Here is a 25483-nt window from a genome sequence, read left to right on the forward strand (position 1 = left end):
TTTGTAACGAAGACCATTTTTTTCTGGGCCAAGATGGAATCTCAGTGTTGAGCATTTCTTCATGTATTTATTTGCCATCCGTACTTCCTCCTCCATGACTTTACAATCACAACTGCTAATGTACATTGAATGTGTCCTACGTGCTGGGCATTACTACCTGCTGGATAGCTATAAACTCTGTCCTCACAGCAACACTGTGAGGAAAACACTGCTCTTCACCCCCATATACAAGCAGGGAATCTGGAGCCCAAAATGTTTGAGTTACTTTCCCAAGGCTGGAAGACAATAACTAGCAAAGTTAGGATTTGAACCTAAGAAATCTGTGCCTAGAATGCACATCTTTGGCTACCATGCTTTATTCCCTTGAGGCGAGTCAAAGATGTTGCAAGCTATATATTTTTATTTCTATGAAAATTCATATAGTGGCTCAAAAATATTATTTTCTTTTTCATCCTGTTTCCCATGGAGTTTGCTCCAAAACAGAATTCCCTTCAGGGCCATTTAATTTGGAATCAAGTATTTTATTGGTCAAACATCCATTTTATTAACATTTCATCTTATGAAAGTTCAGTGTGAATGAACTGGTTTATATTTTCTCACAAAATTATTTTCACAGTGAAAAAAGAAAGAAAGAAAGAAAGAAAGAAAGAAAGAAAGAAAGAAAGAAACAGCTTAGCAGGACTTCTGTGCTTGACAGCAAGAGGTAAAAGTTTCTCTTGGAAAACATTCTTCACCTCCTCAACCTGAGAAGGGGCCACTGAAGGTCCTCATCATAGAGCCTTAAGGGGACATCACAGGAAGCTCAGGGTATTTCAGTCTTCGGATTCCATGGAAACTGTGAGACCAGAAGCAAGTATGCTTCATTTACAGAGCACCAGCGCTGGGTCATCTGCTTAACCCTCATCAAGAACTCGAGGCTCAGAGGAGCTGTCTTGTCCAACGTCCTCAGGCCAATTAGCATCTGCGCTGAAACGGGCTTGCTGGGTTTTTGCACAGTTACTTTCTTCGATAGTCCATCCAAGGGAAGAGAAACTGAAAAATAAAATAAAACAAGGTTTGGCTTGATTTTATCTCCAAGGAAGTGGTGGGATTGAGTCGTTAAAAGATTCATTTCCCCAAAACTCATAAAACAAAAGTGATGTCAGGGAACAAATGCAGGAGAGGACTATAAACAAAGCCATCCAGAAGTCTCACCGAAGAAATGACAGGGCACGGGGCTCTGGCCCTGGTCAGCTTCCAGCAGATCCTGGTTTCCAAAAAAGACAACTCACAGTATTTAGCATGCCCTTCAAGGCTGTGTTGGCAAGTCCATAAACACTTCAAAACAGCAGTGTGGCCATTTATTAAGAAGTTCTCGATGGCCTGTAATCCTAGCTCAAAGGAAATTAACATTCTCTTAAACAATTCCAGGTTTCTTGGTCCAAGCCAGAGGTCTGCAGTCTTGGAGAGAAGTTTCTGGTGTGTGAAAGGGTATATGGAAAGAAGGCAGCAGGCCAAGTCTGATTGTCCTTGAAGCCTGGGACAGAGCAGCTAGAGCTTTGCATGCACTCGTGAGGGAAGCACGGTGTGCACAGGAGAATACTGCATGTGAGGGGAAGGCGCAGGGCTCCCCAGAGTGATACGGGGGTTCTGCTCTGTGGATCTGGCATGTGACTTCCGGTCGAAGGCTTGTCATCCGGTGACTCTGGAGCAGTCCATAGACAGCATGATGAGCAGAGCACCTAGCCCAGATAGGAATCCCTGTTTCCACTTGCCTTGTCTGAGCCAGTGTTTCTCTACCTGGAAGGTGGACATAAGGATGTGGATGGGCATCACAGAACTGTGAGAAGACATTCATAATATTTGTGAAGAAAGGGTGCATATCAGTCACTTCCCCATTGCTGGGACACAATACCGGACATGCACAGCTTAAAGAAGGAGAGCTTTATTCAGGCTCATGTTTCCAGCCCAGAGTTAGCTGATTCCAAGGCAGGGTGGCATAGCAGAGGGGCTGGGCAGGCAAGAGCTCCTCGTGGCATGGCAGACAGGAAAGCAGAGAGAAGCGCGGAGCTGGGAGGGAGAGGAGCCCTTCCAGTTCACCTCCCAGTTACCGTACTATTGTCTAGACTCTACCTCCTAACAGCAAGCCAGCTGTAATGCTCCATGATCCAGTCACCTTCCACAAGCCCTGGCTCCCAGCGCCTGAGGCTTGGGGGTATTCCTGGACATCAAGTCTGTATCATCATGGAGAGGTATTTCCTAATCTCCAGCTTTGGATCCACAGGTGGATCCATAGGTATCCATGGTCCAAGGCAAGAGATGTGTATAGACTGTGTAGAGTCAGGATCTGCAAATGTTAAATCAACAAAGCTTAGGCCTGATGATGGGGGCAATACAGAGCCACGGAAGGCTTTTCATCAACAGAACAATGTGTTGGAGTGAGTGCTGAAGACTGGTTGCACAGGGTTAGGCCAGATGGACTAGAAGATGAGAAAGACCAGAGCGGAGAGATGAGCTCAGGAGGCATGATAGGCGTACAGGCAGAAGACAGTGCGACCAACCACCCTGTGTCTGAGGAAGCCTGTAAGATGAAACAGAGACACAAAGAAAGGAAAAAGGAACGTGAGAAACATAGGCTAAGAAAGAAAGAGGAATGTCATTACATTCATGAAATAAAAACAGGCTGCCGTATAAAAGAAGTGCTTTTCTCCCCTGCCCCACCCAGGCCAAAATTTTTGTCTTGGAATTTAAAAATATAATAATTAGAAATGTAAAGACGTGGAAGATAAATTTAAGGAAATATTCCAGAAAGTAGAGGAAAATAACAAAGAATAATGGAAAAGGGAGAGAAAAAAGATTTTTAAAAATGAGAGCTCTTTCCATGTAGTTCAATATATGAGTAATAGAAATTACCAAAGAAATTACCAAAGTTCAATGCATGAATAAGGAGAATCAAAAAAGAGAGAAAATCTATGAAGAAAAATATTTTCCAGAGCAGAAGATACGAGTTTTCAGACTGAAAGTTTCCACCGAGTGTCCAGCATCTGGGACAAAAAGGAACCCACTACCAGGTATGTCAGCCTCAGATTCCAGATCCCTGGAGACAAGAGAAGAGCCTACAGTCTTCCAAAGAGAACATGTGGATCACGCACAAAGGATCAAGACTCTTAACAGCGTAGGGCACCTTTGGGGCCACCACCCACACCTAGAAAGCTGTGGCATGGTGCTGCAGGAACATTGCCTTTATGCTGGAAATCTCCATCAGGCTAGCGAGTGTGAGCACAGATAGCTCCAGACATGCAGGATCTTGGATATCGCCCCCATACACTTTTCATCAGAAAGCTCCAAGAGGATGTACATTAAAAAAAAAAAAAAACTAAGAGAGAGATGTGGCTTATAAGAAAACAGGATGGATCCCGGGGGAAAGGCTTTGGGGATGCTCAGGCTGATGCAGGGAGAGCCTGGAGTATAGCTCTGCATCAGAACTCTAGTTGGGCTCCGGGGTGGCCCGTGTGTTAAAGGCGTGATCTCCAGCCCATGTCACTGCTGGGAGGTGATGGGAACTCCAAGTGGTCGGGCCCAGTGGGGGGCTTTCAGTCCCCCAGGGTGTGACCTTGAAGAGGACTCTGGGAGCCTGGTGTGTTCCTCTCTCTTTTGCTTCTGGGCCAGTTCTGCTCCGCCACACACACCTGCCTTGTTGTGCCGCCTCACCATGGGCCCAAAGCAAATGGAGCCAATGGACCGGATCCTCCAAATTCATGAGCCAAAGTAAACCTTTGTCTTTCTTTTTTTTGGTACCGGGGATTGAACTCGGGTCCTTGTGCTTTCGAGGCAGGCGGCGGAACCACTGAGCTAAATCCCCGGCACCTTTGTCTATTGATTACTTCAGGTGTTTGCTGTGGTGACGGGAAGCCAACCCAGACAATTACTTACACTGGGTCAAGTCAGAAACCTCCAGGAGAGGCAACTTCAGAAACAGAAATGAGACAATATCCCGACATGTTCAAACCACATACAAACAACCATAGACACACAAAGACAGAGATTAACCTGGGCCAAAGCGAGACAGAAATGCCTGCACAGCTGGGAGGATTCAGGGAGGTAGGGGGAGAAAGAAAGACAGAGACAACTGAAGCTCCTTCTTCCACCATGAGGAGCCCAAACAGATGACTCCAGGAAGCAATGTGAGCATGCTGCTTGATAACATGAAAGTCATTACAAACACGTCAGGCTCAGAAAGTTGTGAACTCTGGGGACAGAGACAGGGAGGAGAGGTTGGTAGCTGGTTTTCATGGCAGACTGGAAATTTTTGGAGCCCTTAAATTGGATCCATGTAAAATTTTGATAAAAGTCAAACTTAAGGAAGGAAAATAAGATTACATTTCACAATCTTAGAAAAAACAAGCAAAAGTCTCATTCTCAGCTCAGGCAAAAACTCAGGACTAGAAGTAAAGCTTTTGGGGTCAAGAGCCCTTCATTAGATTCAAGACCTGGACACTTGTCCAGCGCTGCCACGAGCCCTCTGTGTGACTGGGACAAGTCCCAGAGTTTGTGCCGCTGCTTGGTCCCTGGCCAGTGGGAGTTGGAGTGGAGCCAGAGAGGCTGCATCAGGGCCTGTGTCCTGTGCTTGGGGACCCCAGACTATGAGGCCAGTCTCTTGCCAGGTGAGGTCAGGGTCCCTGGACAACCCCAGCCATGTAGAGGACAAATGACACTGAAGTCCCTCTGGGGCCTTGCTGTCCCAAGGAGCTCAGCCAGCCCAGGGAGTCTGCGTTGCTTCACAGCAGGTGTGAAGTTCAAGGCTCCCCTCCTCTGAGGCTGATTGCCCTATGGAGAGTGCCCACTGCCACCTGGATGCCCGGGAGTTTCCCGACACCTTGTCCCTCTCTGCCTGTACAGTGTCCCTGCCATCCCACCAGGTGTGCCCAGGCTAGGTAGATCGCAATGGCCACCCGCACTGTTACTTCTTTGGGAGGAGCTTCCCCCATATTGACTTTTCTGGAGACTCGTAGCTAGGGTCACCTGCCAGGCCCTGAAGCCACTCACCAAGTGGAGCCCAGGTCCCGAGCACTGCAGTCAGCTTGGACTCTACTCTGCAGCTGAGATGTGCTCACCTCGGATCAGGACAAAGATGCTGGGAAATGCTTTGTGACAAATCAAAACAAAATGTTGTGCTTCAGCTGTGGGTTATTTATTGAAAATCACAGTGCTTTTAGAGCGGTGGGAAACGTGAGTGCCTGTGGACTTTGTCCAGGGCGCTGAGAATTCAGATCACAGAGAAGCACATCACCACCGTGGGGAAGAAGCTGCTGAAAGGAAACCAGCAGCCAGGAATCTGAGTTCAGCAGACTCCCCAGCTTGCTGGAAAGCAGGAACCCGGAAGCTTTGACTTGGCTAAGGACTCTCTTGTGTCTGCTGGAGACTTCTGGAAACACCATTTGTGCTGCAGCCTTCCCTCTCCACCTCCCACCTTCCTCTTTTAAAATATCTCCATAAAATCCAATAAAATAAATGAGAACTAAAGAAGTCTGAGTTTAATATTCAGAGGGTGTAATTCAAGTGTAGCCAGTTGGACCACTTCCCTGCTAATCAGAAGAATCGGTTTTTCTCCTTGTTTTCTTTGTAGAAAATAAAGTTAATACTGTGGTTAGGGAAGCCACACGGAAGCGTGGCCAGAGCCTGGGCTCCCTCCTGTCCCCAGAGAAGGCGCAGGACGGAGTCTGCCCTGAGCACCCTTCAGGCCTTCCTTAGAATTCACATTTCCAGATCTCCAAGCCTCAGCTCCCAAGTATGAGGCCCCAGTGTGGGGCTTTCCAAACTCTCCAGAGAGTCCTCTCAGGATGTTCCCCAGCCCCATCTGTGTCCTGGTACTGGGAACCCTGTCCTCAAGGAACCCCCTCAAGCCCTGAGTTCTAGACAAGCCCACCAATATGGCCGTTCACAGGACTCAGTCCCAGGCAGGTGTCAGAATTAACAAAGCAGAGTTCCACCGAGAAAGGGAAAAGAAAATTGGCCATGATGGTGCACACCTGTAATCCCAGCTACTCAGGAGGCTGAGGCAGGAGGATCACCAGCTTAAAATCAGCCTCAGCAATTTAGACCTTCAAAATAAAAAATGAAAAGGGCCTGTGTGAGGTTCCTGGATTCAATCCCCGGCACCAGAAAGGAAGGAAGGAAGGAAGCAAGGAAGGAGGGAGGGAGAGGAGATAAGGTAAGAGGGAGAGGAGATAAGGTAAGGATAAAGGGCCATTTCTAAAGGGGCTAATGACTTCTTGTTGTTCCTTCCACTTTCCCTTGAGCTTTCTCCTTGAGAGGTCAAAGCCCCAGTGTACCCTGGGGATAAGGGACCACTTTTGCCTCTAAATGCTATGTCATCCGACCCGGGTGCTCTATGGGCTTTGCTGGCCCCTCCAGACATGCTCCTTAGGTCTGTCACCCACCAGGTGCCAGGAGGAGACCCTTGTGGGCACCAGTCAATCTCCTATGACTTCAGGCTCCCAGCTGGGTTAATAGATAAAAGGAAGTGGCAGCAAAAGACACAGGGGAGAGGAAGAGGGAGTCCCCCCTCCCCTGGAAAAAGCTGTGCTTTTCCATGGAAGGACATGGCTCATGCCAAGTGGCCTTGTTATGGTTTGGATCTAAAATGTCCCCCTCAAAGTCTCATGTGTTTGGAAGGTGACTGGATCATGTGAATGCTGTATTTATCTGTGGATTCATCCATTGATGATTTCATAGCTGAATGTGCTACAGGAAGTAGGATGTGACCTATAAGGGTGTTTTCCGGTGCCTGATTCTTCCCTTCTCTCTCTACTTCTTGGCTGACATGAGGTGAGTAGCTTTTCTCCTCCATACACTTCTCCCTTACCATTTCTTCCCTGGAGCCGACCAACCATGAATTGAAGCCCCTGAAACTGTGAGCCAAAATAAATCTCTCCTCCTTTAAAGTGCTGTGTATTTGTCCTAGTGATAGGAAAGTGACTAATGTAGGACCCTTTCAGAGCTTTGGCAACAGCTGTCATTGGGTCCGGTAACTCCTCCTTCCCTGGCCCTCGAGGGCCCTCGAGGTCAAGGAATAAGATCTTTCAGGATGGCTAGTCTCAGGATGCTTTGTCACAGCTCACTGATTTCCTTAGACCTATTTTGAAAACAGTCCTTCAGCTGTTCTGAGTATGCACCCTTTCCTTCTAGGACCTTGTCCTAATAACCTGCAGCTTTGGTGGAAGAGGACACTCTGGCACCTCGTCACTGTGTCCTCAACACTAGTTTTTCCTCCATGTTAGAGGTTTCAACTCTAATTCAGACCCCTCTGTAATATATTTTTGGGAGACACTCTTCCTGATTATCTCAAAAGGGGGGGGGGTGACATCTCATTATTCCAGACAATTGTGTCAGTGATGTTGGTCACACAGCCTTAGGAGATAAGATTGTCTCCCAGAACCAAGGGCAGATTGACTTACAGGCTTTGGAAGATAGAGATCAGATTTCCTTTCAGCACAAAGAAAAAGCCAACATTTCCCAGGACAGAAGACTTCACTTCCCTAAGCTCAGAGTTCCTCTCCTGGAACTAGCCTGCTGTGCATACAGGCACCCCCGCCCCTCATCAGTAACCCTATGGCAATGGGAGCTTGGGGAACCACACAGGAAAATGCTGCTACTGCTGTCAGTAATACAATGTATTACACAGTTTGTCATCACTGGGTCCAAATATTTGACACCCACAACTTAAAGAAGTTTAATTTGGTTCATGGTTTTGGGAGATTCAGTCCATGGTCAGTTGACTCCAAGGCAGAAATATCATGGCAGAAGGCTGTAGTAGAGCAAAGATGCTTACTTCATGGTGGCTGAGCAAATGAACAGTTCTGGAGATGAAAGAGTGAGGGTTTGGATATAGTACCTGATGTCAAGCCTCTGTGACCCAACCAGACACGCCCAGGAGTGTGCACTACTAATCCCCAGGTGGCTCTGAAGTGAGTCAACTTGACAATCCAGCTTAACTGTCACACAGTCTTTTGTCTTTGAACCAGGAGTCTCAAGTAGAGCCTCAAGCCCTGCACACTCTGGACAGATGAACTCGTAATAGAGGTAGAAAGTCAAGGGCACAGGCTGTGGGGTCTCCATCCAGCCCCCAGCCAAGCCCAGGAATAGAGGAGCATCACAGCCTCTCCAGAGCCCTCTACCTACTCTACCGATACAATCAAAATCAAACCCTCCAGCCCTTGCCAGTGCTCTAAGTTCAAGAAGTGCTATATGCGTGTTTTGCAGGTATATACATGTGTCAAAACCTATCCAAGTGCACACTTAGAATTGTAGTGTATTGTACCCCAATACATTTCAGTAAAACAGGTAATCTGAGAGGAAACTTCTGCCTTCAGGCTTACACATGACCATCTCTAAAAGCAACAGAAGGCAAACAGCATCTGTGGGTTAAACTACTATAGCCCAAGTTTCCTGAAACATAGTGGTTCAAAGAAGATGGGAGCTTCTCCATCCCATGACAGTCCAGAGGAAAGGAGGCAGCTCAGGGGCCCCAGGATCTCTGCCCCACAAGGTCTCCCAGGTCCCCAATTCCTCCTATCCTGTTGTGCAGTGCCTGATAGTAAAAGTCAAGCATCCATGGCTACCCATGACCACACTGCAGCCTGCAACCAGGGGAAAGAGCAAGATTGGAGAGAACCAATCTGCACTTGGAAGCACTGCAGAATGGCGCACCTCACGTTCCATCCACCAGCGAGAACAGTCAGCGGGATGCCTACCTGCAAGGGGAGCTGGGAAGCGCTGTCTCTGGCTCTCAAAATCGGCATGTTAGTTACTTTCCTTATTGCTGATACAATGCCCAATACTCACGCCATAAAGGAGGGAAAGTTTCTTTTGGCTCACATTGCAGTTCATAGTCTACTGGCTCCAAGTCAGGACAGCATGGCGGAAGACAGCTGGCAGCAGGGAAGCTGATTGGGACCAAGGCAGAAGCTGAAGAGGGAGCTAAGCCCTTCCAGATCATGCCCCCAGAACCCCCTTTCCTGACCAGACCCCACCATCTAACAGCAAGTGAGCTCTAAGCCTCCATAATCCATCACCTCCCAAAAGCCCCACCTACGATCACACGAGCCTCTTGTGGGCCATCTGGATCTCTAACAGAGTGTGTTTTGGTGTATAAAAGGAGGGCAATATATACTTAAGGACAGTTAGCCATCTCTGCTGCAATATGCACAAGACAGAGGCAACAGAATCCATCTCTATAACTTCTACCATCATGCACTCAACAAATTGCTCCCCTCTCACACAACTTACTTTACGCTGATGATGAGTGGTGTATGATGCTCTGCTGGGGCCACTGTAAGAAGGTATCCTGCACTAGAGGAATTAAACACTGGAAAAGTATTTTGTCCCAGCTCTGGAGTCCGAGAGTCTGGAATTAGCCCTGTTTCCTTCTGAGGAATTGTGCGGAGGGTCGCTCTGGGGCTCTCTTCAGCCTCAGGTGGCCTCAGATGTCCCTCAGTGTCGATGGCCATCTCTTCCTCGTGTCTTAGTATGTGTCTGCTCTTCCCATATGGCATCCTGTTATAAAATAAGGATTTTTGTACCAGTCATTGGATTTTGGACCCATCCTACCCCAGGTTGACTTGATCTTAACTCATTATATCCGCAGCAAACCCCTTCTCAATAGAATTGCTTTCTGGGGTATTCAGAGCTATGATTTCAACACACACTTTTGAGGGATACAGCAAGTGGGAAAAGAACTGGATTTGATGCCAAGAAACCTGCGTGCACATCTCAGCTCTGCCACTGCCCTGCTGGCAGACCTCAGGCAGTCACAGGCCCTCTGACCTCAGGGTCCTCGTTGTCAGTGAGGAAGTGAGCCTGTGTCTTCGCAGGGCCGAGGTGAGAATGAAGGAGGGGAGGGCTGCAAAGTGCTGAGCTCGCCGTAAAGGGCTGCGATGTCTCTCCCTGCCCCACACCAGCTTCAGAGGGAGAGGGGCCGGGGGCACGATGCTCCTCCCTGCCTGGACGTGCCATGCCCTTTTTTGAATTAAAACTGGTGGAGGATTCTCCACACCACTAAAGTCAGAAGGGGCCTCTCAGAGAGAAACTCTACCATGGGCAAAATACCTTCAGTTCCTCAAAGGGGGAAAAGCCCTTTTGGTCCACAGATGGGTAATTGTATTCACTGTTTCCAAATGTCAAAATGCCAGCCTGGGCCAGCTTTCTACTGAGATCAAACGGGCCCCCGGGCCTCCTTCCTACTGATGTGGATGTGCATTTAGCCACGGTGGAAAGGGCTGATTCTGAGCAGAGCGGGCCCTGCAGCCTGAGCCATGCACGCAGCAGAGGGGAGACAGACAGACCGCTGGGTCTGAGGCCCAGAAGTCACACCCAAAACAGCAGATGCCCTCTGAGCTGCCAAAGGGCACAGTATATGCCACCTGATCTTGAGAAGCAAAAGATGGAAGAGGTTGTGAAACTAACAGGGCGAGCCAGGTTGTCCAGGCTACAATTTTAATCTGGGTATCAAAACCAGACTGACTCTGAGCATGAATTGATCTTTGCTGCTGGAAGTTTTGGAAATGAAATCATCAGCCAAGTGCTCACTCTAATGCCAGCGGCCCAGGGTCTTGGAGAAGGTCCTAAATCATTACACCACTCTGCGGACCTGCGAGAGTGCCTGAGGCTGGAGACCTGGGTTCCAATCCTGTAACTCTCAGGGTGCCCCTCAGCAGTGTCTTTAACATTCCCAGTTCCCTCACCTGCGAGTGGGAGGTCATCACAGCCCCAAGCACGTGGGGCTCCTAAGGGTGCCGGCAGCACTGGGCCTGGCAGAAGAAACCTCCCTCCAGTCAATGAGCAGCACTGCATGCTCAAGAGGGGGAGATGATTCCGGCTCCCAGTGTGTTACAGTTTATATCTCGATGTCCCCCCAAAGCCGCATTTGCTCATAGGTGGGAAGGTGATTGGATCATGGGAATGCTGTCACTGGGGTGCATCTCCCTCCTGGCTCCTCCCCTTTCTCTCTGCTTCCTGTCCCCCATGCCGTGAGCAGCTCTCCTCCGCCAGGCCCCTGTGTCTTGCCATCCTGCCTTGCAGCCGGCCAACTGTGGACTGAAATGTGAGCCAAAACAAACCTCTGCTCCTTTAAGTTGTGGGTGTTGGGTTCTGGATCCTGGCAAGGAGAAAGTGACTAAGACCCAGTGCCGCAGTGGGAAGACCCCCGCCTGATCATCCCTCTCCTCCCCACCAGACTCTGATTTAGCCCATGAGGACACGGAACGCACCAGGACCACATGTTGCTTGTGTTTCCGCACAGCGTGTCTGGTTTTAACATCACAGCCTTGCAGAGAAATGAAAGGATGGCTTGCAAACACCTGCATCCTACAGCCCCGGGGACATTGACAGTCGAGTAATCCATCAAGATAAACAGTGATGAGTTTTATCAGGAAGATGTGATTTGTAACTAGAGCTGCATCCTGAGAACACTCCTGAAATGGTGTGGGGAAGTGGCTTCAGAGTCCCCTCAGCTGCTCCTCAGCTGCTCCCTGACACCTTCACTCCAGGATCCTGTCACTCCCAGCGCCCCAAGGCCCTGGCACAGGCTGCTCCTCTGACATAGCACCACCCAGTTGGGCCTGGGCCTGACTCTTACCAGGTTGGGGGCAAACTGCCCTCAACCTGCAGGTCGGCTTCTGCTAGAAATGACCTTCCTCGGGACAACTCGGCACCGCTAAGGTGGGTGTCCCCCACTGAATTGGCCCTCCCAGGCCCCCATACGTACTCCCTCCTGGTGCAAAGCATGGGCCACTGTTCAAATCATCACATAACTCATTGCCTGTCACTCCAACTGGACTGGAAGAGCCACCCCCAGCTGTCCTGCCACTGTCCAATCCCAGGCCTGGCATCCAGTGTCAAAAGCTACAGGAACGAGTGATGTGCATCCTCCATCATCATTCCCTTCCCCCTACTTCAGCAGGTGACAGATGAGAAAATGACTCGCAGGGCAAAAAACCTGACTAAGAACTCAGGGAGCCTGATCACTTCCAGTGTGGACCCAGTCTCAGTGCCCCTCCATGACCTCTTGCTGCTCCATCCTCTGGGGTTCCAGGTGACCCTGAATGTCTCTGAAGTCTCCCTGAAAGGTGTCTCCACACCTCATCCCCAAGATGGGCCTGTGGTGGTGGACAGTTGCTGGCAGGTGGAGACATTCTGGACCAGAGTCCCTTCTCCTCATCAGCTCTGCATGGCTTTGAGAGTTCCACCACGTGCTCAAATGTGTCTCTGTGATTTTGGGAGTGGGCCCTCTTGTGAGCACTCAGCTCAGCAATGCATGGCCTCTGCCTGGGCAGGGATCTGATGGGCCTCAGCCCTTCACAATGGCGCTGTGGGAGGCCAGCAGGAGCAAAAACAAGATTACACAAATCCCAGCTCCTGGACTCACCAGGGTAACAAGGCTTGACATCTGCCCTGGGGGGTAAAAATATTAATTGTGGCCCGAGGGCCCAGCTCCCATGTCAGGAGATGGGGCTCCAAGTGCACATTTTGGACCACTCTTGACATGCTAGCCTTGACTATGGCCTTGAGAGTGTCCTCCATCCATCCACCTATCCACCCATCCATCCATCCCTCCATCCATCCATCCATCCATCCATCCATCCAGTACTTACCGTGCAATCAAAAGAGTCCTCATTCTAAAAGTCATCTGCATCTGTCTGGTTAGCAGATGACATACAACAGCTATAATACTGATGATGTCTGATACTTGTGTGTTCACTGCCCACCACTCCAGTGCATCTTACCATATGAAGCCCACAGCAGTCCTGTGCAGTAGGGGCCATCTCTTACGTCCCATCTACAGCTGGGGAAATGGAGGCTGAAGGGTAGGTAACTTTCCAAGATGCAGGGTGAGGATCTGAAGCAGTCCTCGGAACTGCAGTAGGAGACAGGAGGGCAGTGGTCAGGCGGGTGTCCCAGAGGAGGCCCTGGGCTAAGCTGTCTGACTCTCAGAGCCTCAGTCCCCTCCTTTATTAAGCAGCTGTAGGAAGTCCTGGCTCCAGGACTGTCACTGCATTAGGTATGAAAAAGTTTGTGAGGAGTGGGAATCCTGGCACGAGACACGGAGTAATGCAGGAGGATGTCTTCACTTACAGCCCTGTGGTCTAAGCTCACAGAAGCAGGAAGCGTCTTGTATTAGTGAGCTTTTCTGTCACCGGGACAAAGTGGCCAAGGCCAAACCCTAAAGAGAGGAGGTTTTTTGGGGCTTGTGATTTCAGAAGGTTCAGTCCATGGTTGGCTGGCTGTATGCCATGGTGGAAGAGCATGGCCATAAAAAGCTGCTTACCCCATATCAGCCAGAAAGCAGGGAGACAAGGGAAGAGCCAGGGAAAGAGAGGCAGCCTTCCAGGCCATGCCTCCGGTGGTCACTTCTTCCGTTCAGACTCCACTTCCTAACAGGAAGTCAGCTGTCAGTGGATTAGTCCACTGGTGAGTATAGTAACCCCATGATCCAATCACCTTCCAAACATGCAAGGCTTTGGGGTACAACTCAGGTCTAAACCCTAACACCATAATAGGTTCTGAGGTCACGGGAGTACATGGATGGATGGATGAATGAGAAGGAAGCTGAATGGATGGGCAGAATTTCAGAACTCCAAGGAGCTGATCAGCTACATCCCCCACCTCAAGTGGCCAGAGGCCTGAAGAGGGAAGTGATTGACTCAAGACCATACAGTAATCAGACCCAGAGCTGATGGATCCTAGCACTTTTTACTATGCCTCACCCCCCTTTAAGATTTCAACATTATTAATTACTTGCTTAACTTGAAGCAGAGAACATTGATTAAACTCCCCATGGTACCTCTTCCACACTTTGGGGTCCAGGAAGACAGGGGACACCTCATGCCTGGCCTGAGCTACACACAGTGCCACCTCATTCCATCTTGGTCTCAGGAATCCCCAACGAGGCAGCCAGCTGGGCTCAGGCGAGCCCTCCCCTCTCTTGACTCCGAAGTGCTTCTGAACAGCCCAGACACTAGAACGCTTGGGGTCTTTCTGTTCTTCTGCTGTTACCAAGCTGTGCAATCTAAAGAAAGCCACTTGACTTCTTTGTTCCTCAAAAGAACATGCCGGGCCATTCTGTCCTTCAGGTGAATGGGTGGGGGACAGGTGATGAGCACCAGGGCAAAGGTTTCCCAATGCCACCCTGGGGCTCAGGTGCCACTGAAAGTCTGCTGCGTACACTAAGGAAACAGCAGGGACCCTCCCGCTGGGCTCCTCCCTAAAGGCTTCTAGGGCTGAGGGGGCTACACAAGCAGCACTGAGTGGACCACGCGCCCAGGAAGAAGTACAGCCGGGTTGTGATCCCGAGGAGCTCTTAGAGCAGTGCCCACCACTGTCTGGACCCCGGCCAGCTGCCAAGGCCACTGGGCTCTCGAAAGCTTGTCGCTCCACAGCCAAACAGGGGCCCGACTGCCCTGGTGCAGGGGAGTCCCGCCGGCCAGGGCACCTCACACTCGCTGATGTGCTGTCCTTGTCCAGCAGCATGATGACTCCACAGCCCGGCCGAAGGCACTGGCCACCCTGGAGGGCTGCTTTGGACCAAAGCAAAGAGGGAGAGGCTGGAGCGCGATGCAGGTGAGCAGCAGCTGGGAACAGGGGAGCCCCAGGCTAAGGTCAGGACTAATTTGGTGACTCAGTGAGACACTGACTTAAAATTTAAAAAAAATAAAAATTGTTTTAAAATGGGCTGGGGATGTAGCTCAGTGCAAAGACCTTGGGTTCGATCCACAGTACTGAAGGGAAAAAATAGAAAACTGCATAGCAACATATGCAGAGGGAAAGGTAGAGGGAGCTTTGCCTCGAGGAAAGCACACGAGTCATAGAATCACAGCTTTATATTTTATACGTGCTGTTCTCAAATCTTCCGGATTTTCTAGCCAGGGCAAAGGGGAGGGGGGAGCTGCTACACTGAGATCCAAGAGGGGGATGGATGTTCAGAAATGAGAAAAGAAGAAAAGGAGGGCAGAGGAGGGGTGCATTGGAGTAGCTGCCTAACCAATCCCAGGCCGCACACTCTGCCTGCGCCTGCAGAATGCTGAGCCCCCGGCAGCCAGCCAGGGCCACCCCCCACCCCCCACCCCAGGGCTCTGGCCTGCGACAGCCTGGGAAGCCAGGCTGGTTCCGCACCGCCCTCGTCCCAGGCGTCCTGGAGCTCATAGGGACCCAGAGGCTGTGGGGAAACAAGGCAACTCTGTGCCTAGGAAAATCCAGGGAGGCTTCCCGAAGGAGGGAGGGCAACGGAGAGAAGCGGTGAGGGGAGACACAACCCGGAGGAGGCCAGCACTTTCAGTGCCTTTCCAATCGAGCCAGCCAATTCGCGACCCTCCACGGCAGCCCTGGTCCTCGCCCCAGTGGGTTATGAGGTTTATGTTTTCTGCCCTCCTGTTTCAACAGTGCTCTGTTGTTTGAAGAACCCTTTCCATTGTCCTGTCTCGTCCTCTCTCTCCACAGCTGCTGATACAGCTGGCCAGCACCCACAATACAAGCGAGGCTTAGCAAAACGGGGTGGGGATGGGGCAGTGAGGGAGTGAAAGAGCCCAGAATCCATCCTGCTACGCACTGACTGTGTCCCCTCCCAATCCGTGTGCACACCTCACCATGTGTGGCTGTATTGGAACCTGGGGCTTTGAAGAGGTGGCTGCGGTTAACATGTGTTATCTTGTGCCAGGATCTGCTCTACATGCTTTGTAGATGAGGGAATTGAGGCAGAGGAGAGTTAAAGTAACTGGCCCCAAATGCTAGGGGGAAGCCAGGGGTGGCAGCACACACCCGTGGTCTCAGCACTCTGGGAGGCTGGGGCAGGAGGATCAAGAGTCCAAGCCCAGGCTGGGCAATTCAGTGACTTAGCAAGACCTTGCTTTAAAATTTAAGAACAAAAAAGTGCTGGGATGTGGCTCAGTGCAAAGGCCCTGGGTTCAATCCCTAGTACCACAAAGAAAGAAAGTTCCAGAAAGAAAACAAAAAGCTGCTCTATAAACAGGAAATTGATAATAAGCTGCTGGATGGCCCACCCCAGCCTTGGGGTTTTTTTTTTTTGTTTTGGTTTGGTTTTGGTTTGGTTTTTGGTTTTGGTTTTGGTTTTGGTTTTTGGCAGTCCTGAGGACTGAACCCAGGCTTTGCACTGAGCTCCATCCCCAGCCCTTTTTTATTTTTTATCCGAGACAGGGTCTCGCTAAGTCACTAAACTGCCCAGGCTGGACTCAAACTTGCCATCCTCCTGCCCCAGCCTCCCAGAGTGCTGGAACTACAGGTGTCTGCCCTCACCCACCTCCCTCCCTGGCCTCTAGTGAACACCCAGAATGAAGACATAAAGGAGCCGGCATCCTTGCCAGCTATTTTCACAAAGAGGTTTAGTTTTTAAAGAGGGGGTAGACACTCCTGGGCCCTCGAGGTGCCTCACAGGGAAGTAGCAGAGCGGGCAGCAGAGGCCTGAGGACTTACAAGGCCTGCAGCCCAGCCCTCCACCCCATCCCTTCATTCTCCCGCCTGCCCCATCCCCACAGCAGGCATGGCTGGGAGCCTCGCCCGGCAGCAGGGAGTCAGCTGCCTTAATGGGTCACAAAGGGACCAACAGCTCACCACCTCCCTTCACCTAGGCCACTGACCTGACCCCACAGGTCCCTTCCACCTGGAGTGTCCAGAGGAGCACGCTGCAGCAGAACAAGAGACAGGATGCCAACCCCACCTCGGACAATGAGCTGCACACAGGCTGCCTCTCTCAAAGCTGCATGGCTCCCTCAAATGTCCTCAGGGCACAGAGCAACCACCTGCCTTCCTGTAGGGAGCCGCGCAGGACACAGCGACTGGCGGGGGGCTTCCAGAGCTGCTGCAAGGGCTGAACTGTGTCCCCCCAAATTCATGTGCTACAGCCCTAAGGCCCAGCCCCTCAGAACACACCTGCATTTGGAGACTGGGATGTTTTCGGGATTGTTAGGATGAGGCGTGGGCTCCTCATGAAAAGAGGTGGTCAGGACACAGACACTCAAAGAAGGCGAGCCCAGGAGGCATCTGCAAGCCAAGGAGTGGGGCCTCAGGAGAAGCACCTCGGCACCTGGATCGTGGACTTCCAGCCTCCAGTACTGTGAGATGATGAATTCCCATTGCTTACGCCACCTGGTGCACTCACACTGTCACCGACCACCGGGCCACATCTCCACACCGTGCCCGAGGGGTGGACAGACACGCCATGCCCATTCTGTGCACAGGCCCACTCAGGGGAAGTTATCTGCCAAGACTTCTCGGCCAGTGAAACTATGGCTCTTAAGAAACAATAGAAATTAAAAATGTAAAACTTAAAAAAAAGACAAAGTACCTTTTTCTACTGCGAGAGTAAACCTGTCAAGGAATGTAAGACGTCAGTGGAATCAGCATAGGGTGCTCAGGCCCGCAGACTTGCTGCAGTCACCAGGCCAAGATCAAATTTCTCAGCCTGTGATCACAACCCAGTCTCCTAGACCCAATAAAGGGTCAGAAGCTTGTGTTTTTCTTTTTTTTTTCAATGTTGCTTATTCATTTGTTTATTTTATGGTGCTAGGAATGGAACCCAGGGCCTTGTCCATGCTAGGCAAGGACTTTACCACCAAGCCACATCCTAGTCCCAAACAAGAGCTTTAGACTCTGTTTTAGTCAGCTTTCTCATTGCTGGGACACAGCGCCTAGCACCTATAACTTAAACAGGGACAGGATTAATTTGGGTCACAGCTTCAGGGGATTCAGTCCATAGTCAGCTGGGTCAGGAACATGGCGGAAGAGCACTGTGGAACAAAGCTGCTTAGTTCATGGCGGCCAGGAAGCAGAGCAGGGAAACAGTGCCAGAGAGGAAGGGGTAGGGACCAGATACAGACCCCAAAGTCACCCCTCCATGTCCACCGAGATGTACCCAACAGTGTGCCCCACTAATCCCCAGAGAGATCACAAAGCTAATCAAGTTGACACCTCACCCTAACCACCACAATCCAGACTCCAAAGACCATGCTGCAATCATAGCACCTCTCCTGGCTCCCCCTGGTCATATAACCCTTGATATTTACACACCCAGCAATTTCACAGAAACACATATACACATACATGTGGGTAAAGTCATCAGCTCCAGCCACTCCTATGGTGGATGCCTCTCTGGGAGCCATGGCTCTGCTTAAGCACAATGGTACGATGTCCTGGAGAACTGTGCAGCCCTGGAGTCTGGCAGGGATCCAGGCTCTGCAGTTCCCAGCCCCACTGCCTTTAGGAAGTCACCCACCAGTTCCTGGCCAATACCTGAAGATGTGCGGTAGCCTCCGCTTGTTCTGTGTGCAGTTCTGCCACCACCCTGAGAAGAAAGTCCCCAAGCAGTACCGTTCCCTCAGCAATGTCCAACAATGACTACCCACAGGACAGAGCCACCTGGCCCATGTCAGCTGGCATCATGGCTTGAAGCAGACCAGCCAGCTGAGCCTGGCCTGGACATTCTGCTCAGATGCCCCCTGCCCCCATGAGGACGAACAGTTGACTGTCGATGCCCTGGAGCCCTGGGATTGTTACACAGCATTATCAAGCACTAGTTAGCCGATACAGGATACCGAGAGCCCTGAAAGTGGTTGTACGATAGCACTCAGGACTCTACACTGGTAATCAGCGGTCCTGGTGTGGCCCAATCGGGAAGAAAGGCTCCTTGCCTTTATGACTATACTATAATAATAACAAAAACAATAACAAGGAGAGCCAGGGCAGCAGAGTGGCTGGATGCACAGACTCTGAGTTCAAACCCAAGCTTTGCCACTCACTGGCTGAGTGTCCTTGGGAAGTGACCTGACCTCTCTGTTCCCCAGGTACTAGTCTGGATAATAATCATCCCTAAATCTTGGGGCCATGGGGATTAAATGAGATGGTAATGCATTTATGCAATAGCTGGCACATGTTGTGAGCTGTTGGTCTGCACTGAGCACCTACTGCATGTCAGGCTGCATGCTGGGTGCCTTCCCCTACTACTGCCCTCCTCCCAACAGTCCCTGGGCCCTGTGTGCCAATTAGTGCTGAGAGGTTAAGCCCCTCCCAGGCCTCTCCATCTACACCTCTGCCTGCAAGTCTGCAGTGTGGAATGTTCTTCCCCCAGGACCTCTCCCTACATTTTTAGACCTCAGCTCAGCTGTCACACAGCCACAGACATTCTCTAACCTCCCCACCCCACCTCCTATGACACCTTTTATAGCCTCAAGTGCCTCTCTGCCTGTGTGGACATATAGTCAGGACAAGACAGGCTCTGCTGCAGTAACAAACAAGCCTCAAATTCCACCAGTTTAACACAGGTCCATTTCTCCCTCCTGCTCCCTGTTTACTGAGCGATGCTGGGAGTTTAGGGAGGTGGAGGGAGGAGGGATACTTCATCAGAGTTCCTCTGGGGTGCAGGACTCACAGAGGTTCCCTCCTGACATGCACGTCCACATGCATGGCGGCAGTGGGAAGGGGAGGTGACAATTGTGCATTGGCTTGTAAGGACCTTAGTGCTCTAGCTTCAAAGGGGGAGTGGGAAGTGCAGACGTACTGTGTGTCCAGGAAGGGATTGGAAGACCAAACTCAAGAACAGCACTAGTAACGGCCACTGCAATACTTACCCCAAACATGAATTTACACATATGTCGCTGACTCTGATCAACATCTACTTCTTTCCCTGGACTATTGACCCTGGAAAGGGGGCCCTGTTTGGTTTTCCTCATCATTGGACCCCAGGTGCCTTGCATATTCTAAGCACTTAGTACCTATTTGCTGAGCACAGCACTGAAAGTGATCGTTCCAAAGTCACCCCAGGATAAGCTCTGAACTTGAACTCACATCTGTCCAACATGAACACTGTTATCCACATACTCTACCACACACTTCATCAGTCTAAATTATATTGACAGTGGCTCTATGTGATGCCCTCTTTCGATCTAAATCTTGCTTTTAATTCTGAAAGGTCAAGGGTGGGGAAGGGGTGATTAATCCACATCTCAGGGGAATTAGTTCAATCATATTGGAGTTTTTTCCTTCAAAAGCTGGCTTATCACTATCTCAAAAACTAAATCTGGGGCATAGGGCATGGGATGGATCATGGTTTTAATGAGGTCAAGATGAAGAATGGGAAGTGGCAGAGTTCATCTTGGAAACCGAGTGCCCGGGAATGTTTTCAGATGAGATGGCATTTGAAGGACAAGCTCCGGACAGTTTTGTGCACCGTGCTGTAAAATTGACAACCCCAGTTGGACAGCACGAACTCCTCCTCTGTCAGTCTTAGCGAAAAGACACTAAGGCATCCCTGCATGTTATGTAACCAGAAAAACAAGGAATGTGCACAAATACAAATTTCCCTTTTCTTAATTTTGTGGCCAGAAGCGGTTTTGCCAAGAGTAAGCAGCGTTTGGTAGAGGACACTTTCAGGAGAATTTACCCCCACCGCTACAGGCAACCTCTGGGTCTTGGGCAATGGGGTACCAAGGCGCCCTCTTGTGTAGAACCTGAGAACTGCAAGCCCACCACAGACACTGAAGGCCAAATACTGTGTCTCTCTCCACATCTCGTGAAGCGAGTCCACAGTTTGCAAAGTCTATTTCCTTCAACCTCTTCTTTTGTTATCAGTCACCAAACTACATTGAGTGGTTGCAGATATTTCGGAACCACTGGATTTTCAGAGGTGTGAGAGAAGTGAAAAAACATTGCTGTAAAGAGACACAGGGCCACACTGATCTATTGCTATGAAGTGATGTATGGATCCCCTGAAAGTCCTGAAATGTCCCAAAAGCAGCCTCTGCAGTGTGGGCCCCAGGAAGATACGGGCTCTCACAGGCAACCCTGTCTCCCTGTGATAATAACACGTCTACTGTAATGAGGTTATTCTGGTATTTTCAGTAGTCACGGCTTTTCATAAGTGCCTGCCTAAGTTCCACAGTGGAAAAAATCTTTTGTTTCTAAGGAAAAGAAGAGGCTACCAGAAAGTGGTTGGAGTTAGTGTGGGGAACCCAGGGAGCATGAATATTTTTGTCCAAGAATCTAAAGAATTCAGCAGAGAGATTTTTTTCAAATCTTTGATGAAAAAAAGATATTTCAAAATAATCTATGATTTCATTTCACCTCTTGGTTTCAGAACCCTAACGACGGAGCACATTCAGAAGTCATTTCAGTGCAAGGGGTTTTTAACCTTCGAGGCCAGGTATCCCAGGCGCTTTTGCTGACCTCATACTTGAGGTTGATTGAAGTCACGTGCCCCAGGACCAGCTGGCACCCCAGACTGGGCGGCAGACCCTCTCCTGCCCACAGGTCTGTGAATGAAGATTCCCAGCTGGAAACGCCAACAAAGTTCTCATCGCGCCAGAGCCACAAGTATCGGGGGAGGACAGTGAGACTCCGGGAAAGACTTACGACAGGTAGGATCCTGGACGTAAAGAATCCTTAATCACCAGTGATGTTATTTAAGACCAGGAAATGAGAAAAGAAAAGAAGGAACTTTGAAAACCCCAAAAGAATAGGACATAGAAGAATAAAATTGAGAGAGCAAGGAGGAGAGAGAAGGATGTAATTCTAAAATTTTCCTTTCATTATTTCTTCTCTTATGATTATTTGAGAGAGATTTCTAGGGAATTTATACAGTACAATGCTATGGTTTTCATTTTCTCCCATAGGAATGCCCCAATACAATATAACTCTCACTTATACTTGCATTTAAATGAACAAATACAAGCCCAAATCTTCCTTCACAAACTCAAGGACAGAGCGGGAATGTAAGTAAAGAAAATTAGCTGTCAATCATGGTAAATGTCCCCTAATTCTCTTTGCAGTGGACCCAAGATGCTATCTGCAAGAGAGGAGAGTTCAGAGTTTAGGAATTCCCCCAATCCAAAAGCCTCCCGGCCGCCAAGCCACCAGGATCACAGGCAGCCACACCACCTACCCACTTGCCTAGGAATTAACCACTGGCAGCACAGGAAGTTCACCTAACACCTGGAAGTATCTTCATAACATGAAGATAACATGGGACCGAGAGAAGAGAGGCAAGTTTGGCCTTCTTTGAAGAGTCACTGAAGAAACTGCTAAGAAACTAGGGGCCCAGGGTGGGGAGCAGGGGACTACACATAGGCTGATATAGAGACTGATTAAAGTTACTTTTTAGATGCCCCTGGAGGAATAAATATGAGGGGGGAGGGAGGGAGGGAAAGAGAGAGAAAGAGAGAGAGTCACAGATGTCCTTATCCTTTTATTCTGCCATAGTGTAAACAAATATGTGAGTAGCTCCAAGGCAGTTGGAACTAGAAATGATATGATGGATGGATGGATGATTGGATGGATTGGGGGCGGGTGAATGAGTGTGATAGATAGACCAGTAAACAAAGGAATGGATAGATGAATAGGTGAGCAGGTAGGTATGTTGTCGAACAGATGGGTAGGTGGATGAAGGATGAGTGGGTGAATAGGTGGATGGATAGATGGGCAGATGAATGGGTAGTGGATGGAAAATAAGAATAGGTGGGTAGATAGAAGGGTGGGTAGGTGGATGAGTGGGTACATATAATAAACCTTTTTCCATTTTTATATGTAATTTAATACAGCATTCCCACTTCAACACTCACCGGTCTTTTAATTTTAGAGTCACTCAAGTGCTAAATACAGTTAAGTACACACTCTTACGTCCACTGCTAGTGGGAATGTAATTGGTACAGCTTTTCCAGGTGGTAAAGCTTAACAGGAATCTTCAAAAATTGATCCACACCAATGTCCATAGCAGCACTATTCGCAATAGCCCAAATGTCCATGGACAGATGAAAGGGCAAACAAAATGGGAAAGAAGTCCTGGCAGGCGCTACAACACAGATGAACTTTGAGAACATCGTGTCAAGTGAGCCAGCCAATCACAGAAGGGCGAATGCTTTACAGATTCACTCCCGTGAGGTCCCTGGAGTGGGTGCCGGGCTGGGGGCGGAGTCGGTCAGAGTCCAGCCGGGGAGATGAAAAGGTTCTGGGCCTGGGTGTGGGTGAAGGTCGCACAAAGCGTGAACACAGTGCCACTGATCTTTCACACTTGGTAACACACACACAGCACAATTTCTAAAAATCCTGATGTCCTTGGTGTCTTGTAAAGCTACTCAGAACAGCCCATCCTTAGGAAATAGGTCAAAACGCAGAGAAAGATTTAAGGGCAATCACATCTATCATCAAATTCTTTACTGGAAACAACCTAAATGCCCAAAAGCCGGAAAATGGCCAAGAAATGATGGTTCATCCACACCATCCACATTCATTGAGATTTTTCAAAACTGCTTTAAAGAAATAAGCAATATGTAAGACCACTTTAAATTACAAGGACAAGACACAAAATTGTATATTTAAAGCTTTACTAAGCTGATAAAGAGAAAAACAGACTATGGGAAATAAGCCAAGATATAATTCCACTCCTCTGGGTAGTGGGATGGAGATGGAAAGTAGCTTTCCAGCTTTTTACAATTTTATGTTCTCTCTAAATTTCCCGAACTCCGCGTGTGTTCCGGAAATGATGGGTGGGGTTAAGTAACAGGAGGCGCTGAAGAAGAGTTAGGAATCTGCTGCCTCCCTGAGTGAGCGACGGCATTTTCAAATCAGCTTGGCCGCGAGGGGGTCCGGATTGAACCGGCTTTGCAATGGTTTGGGAATGCCGCGTGCAAAGAAAGAAATGCACTGGCCACCACCCGACAGCAGGCTTCCTAGCGCCGCAGGGCGTGGGCGCCCAGGAGCAGGAAGATGAGCTGGGCGTGGCACGGGAAGGTGGGCGTGGTTTCCAAGGGAGGGCGGGCACGAGAGGGCGTGGCTATGACGGGGAGCAGCCCCGCCTAAGGAACCGGTGGGCGTGTCCAGGAAGGAGTGGGCGTGGTCCGACGAATTGAACGTGTAGGCCAGTGGAGAGGTAAAGGGAGGGGCTCTTCACTGAGGACTGCTAGCCCCGCCCATGAGGGGGCGTGTTGATTTTGTCCTACTGGGATCGACTGGACCCCAAGACCTTTGCCCTGCGCCACATCCCCAGGTCTTTTTAAATTATTACTTCTTTTATTTGGAGACAAGGTCTCACCAAGTTGCTAAATTATCCGTGCTGGGCTCGAATTAGGGATCCTCCTGCCTCAACCTCCAGAGTTCTAGGATCACAGGCGTTACCACCACCTAACCCACGCTTTTGCCAGCACTTCCGTCAGCCTTTGGAGGCAGGGGCCTTAGTACAGACTCCTTCCTACGGCGAACCGATGAGGCGGGAGGTTTGTGGAGGAGAGAACTCACGACGTCCTGTGCTGTGGGCTGGGATGGGCTGGGATGGGCGGGCGGGGAGCTGTCCTTGGTGAGCTGGACACCAGCACGTGGGTCCTGAAGGCCGCCCAGCTGCGCACGATGCTGCCTGTCAAGCGGGGAGATGTCTAGGGAGAGCCCACTGCGAGGCTCTGGGCGAGGTGAGTGAGCTAGCCGGCCGCAGACCCTGCTGCATGGAGCTGGCAGTCTAGCGGACCACGTGACCGGTGACAGATGTGTCCTGTGAGGAGCGCCACTCCTGAGTTGGGAACAAAGGGACCCCGCTTCTGCTCGGCCTCCATCCCTTCTCCGCAAGACCTGGCCTGTCAGCACTATCCATGCAGGTCCAAGAGCAGCGTTCAAAAGGCAGAGAAGCCAGGTGCACACTGGTAATCCCAGCACACTGCGAGGCTGAGGCAGGAAGGTCGCACATTTGAGCCCAGCATGGGCAACTTAGCAGCTTAGCAAGATCCTGTCTCAAAATACAAAAGAAAAATGGACTGGGGATGTAGCTCAGTGAGAAGGCCCTGGGATGAAAGAGAAGGAAAGGGAGCAGGAGGGAAAGGGAAGGTGGGGGAGGGAGGGAGAGAGGATTGCTGACAATATTGCCCAGAGCCCAGTGCATGTACAACCCTGGCAGGCGCAGCGTAAGCCCAAGCCCTTATCAAACAAATTGACGCCCTGAATAGTCAATTAACACACGCCTCTAGCAGTTATTCAACATTCACTTGGAGTGCTTAGCAGTGAGAGTTCTAGATAGAAAACTGGGTCAGGAAAAGAGGCCCTTGCCAGTGTGTAACCTACCGTGTGCCTGGCACACTTGTCCATGTAAGACACATGCACAGACACAGAGACACAGGCAGTTTTGTGCCCTGCTCATTGTCCCTCCCCAGGACTCAGCTTCCAGCCAGCCAGGCTGCTTCTGTCCCATGTCCCTGCAGTTGCATCTCCCTCTGTGACCAGAGGGCACCAGGAGGAATCCCAGGGCTCCAGACATGTCTGTGGCAGCAGTGACTCTTGGGTGCCTGAGCAGCTCTTGCTGCCTCTTTATCGCATGAAGCAGAGAGCTCCCTTCTCATTGGGTTTGTTGGCGGATGTCCCCACAGTCTACAAATTGCTGTCAATAAATCCAGGGCCTGGTGCAGTCTGGGGCTGACTGGGTTTAAATCCCATCTCTGAGAGATTGATAAGAGCAGCTTCCAGGCCTGTG

General features: G+C 50.1%; 1 long non-coding RNA gene across 3 annotated transcripts in view; it reads right to left on the reverse strand.

Moving 5' to 3' along the window:
- Window positions 1-500: 500 nt before the first annotated feature.
- LOC106009596 (uncharacterized) overlaps window positions 501-25483 on the reverse strand; it is a 101495-nt gene continuing 76512 nt past the window's right edge. For 2 of the 3 annotated variants that reach the window (XR_015441263.1, XR_015441261.1), the window contains 5 exons: window positions 12762-12892; window positions 9268-9534; window positions 8824-8924; window positions 1195-1779; window positions 501-1032 (listed from right to left, as the gene is read on the reverse strand). This is a non-coding gene — a long non-coding RNA (uncharacterized LOC106009596). The remainder of the gene's footprint in view (window positions 1033-1194; window positions 1780-8823; window positions 8925-9267; window positions 9535-12761; window positions 12893-25483) is intronic. The other variant, XR_015441264.1, reaches the window with a different exon arrangement.

Source organism: Heterocephalus glaber, unplaced genomic scaffold (genome assembly GCF_053883595.1).
Source record: "Heterocephalus glaber isolate CG9 unplaced genomic scaffold, H.glaber_assembly_v1.0 deba00001509, whole genome shotgun sequence".
Taxonomy (NCBI): Eukaryota; Metazoa; Chordata; class Mammalia; order Rodentia; family Bathyergidae; genus Heterocephalus; species Heterocephalus glaber.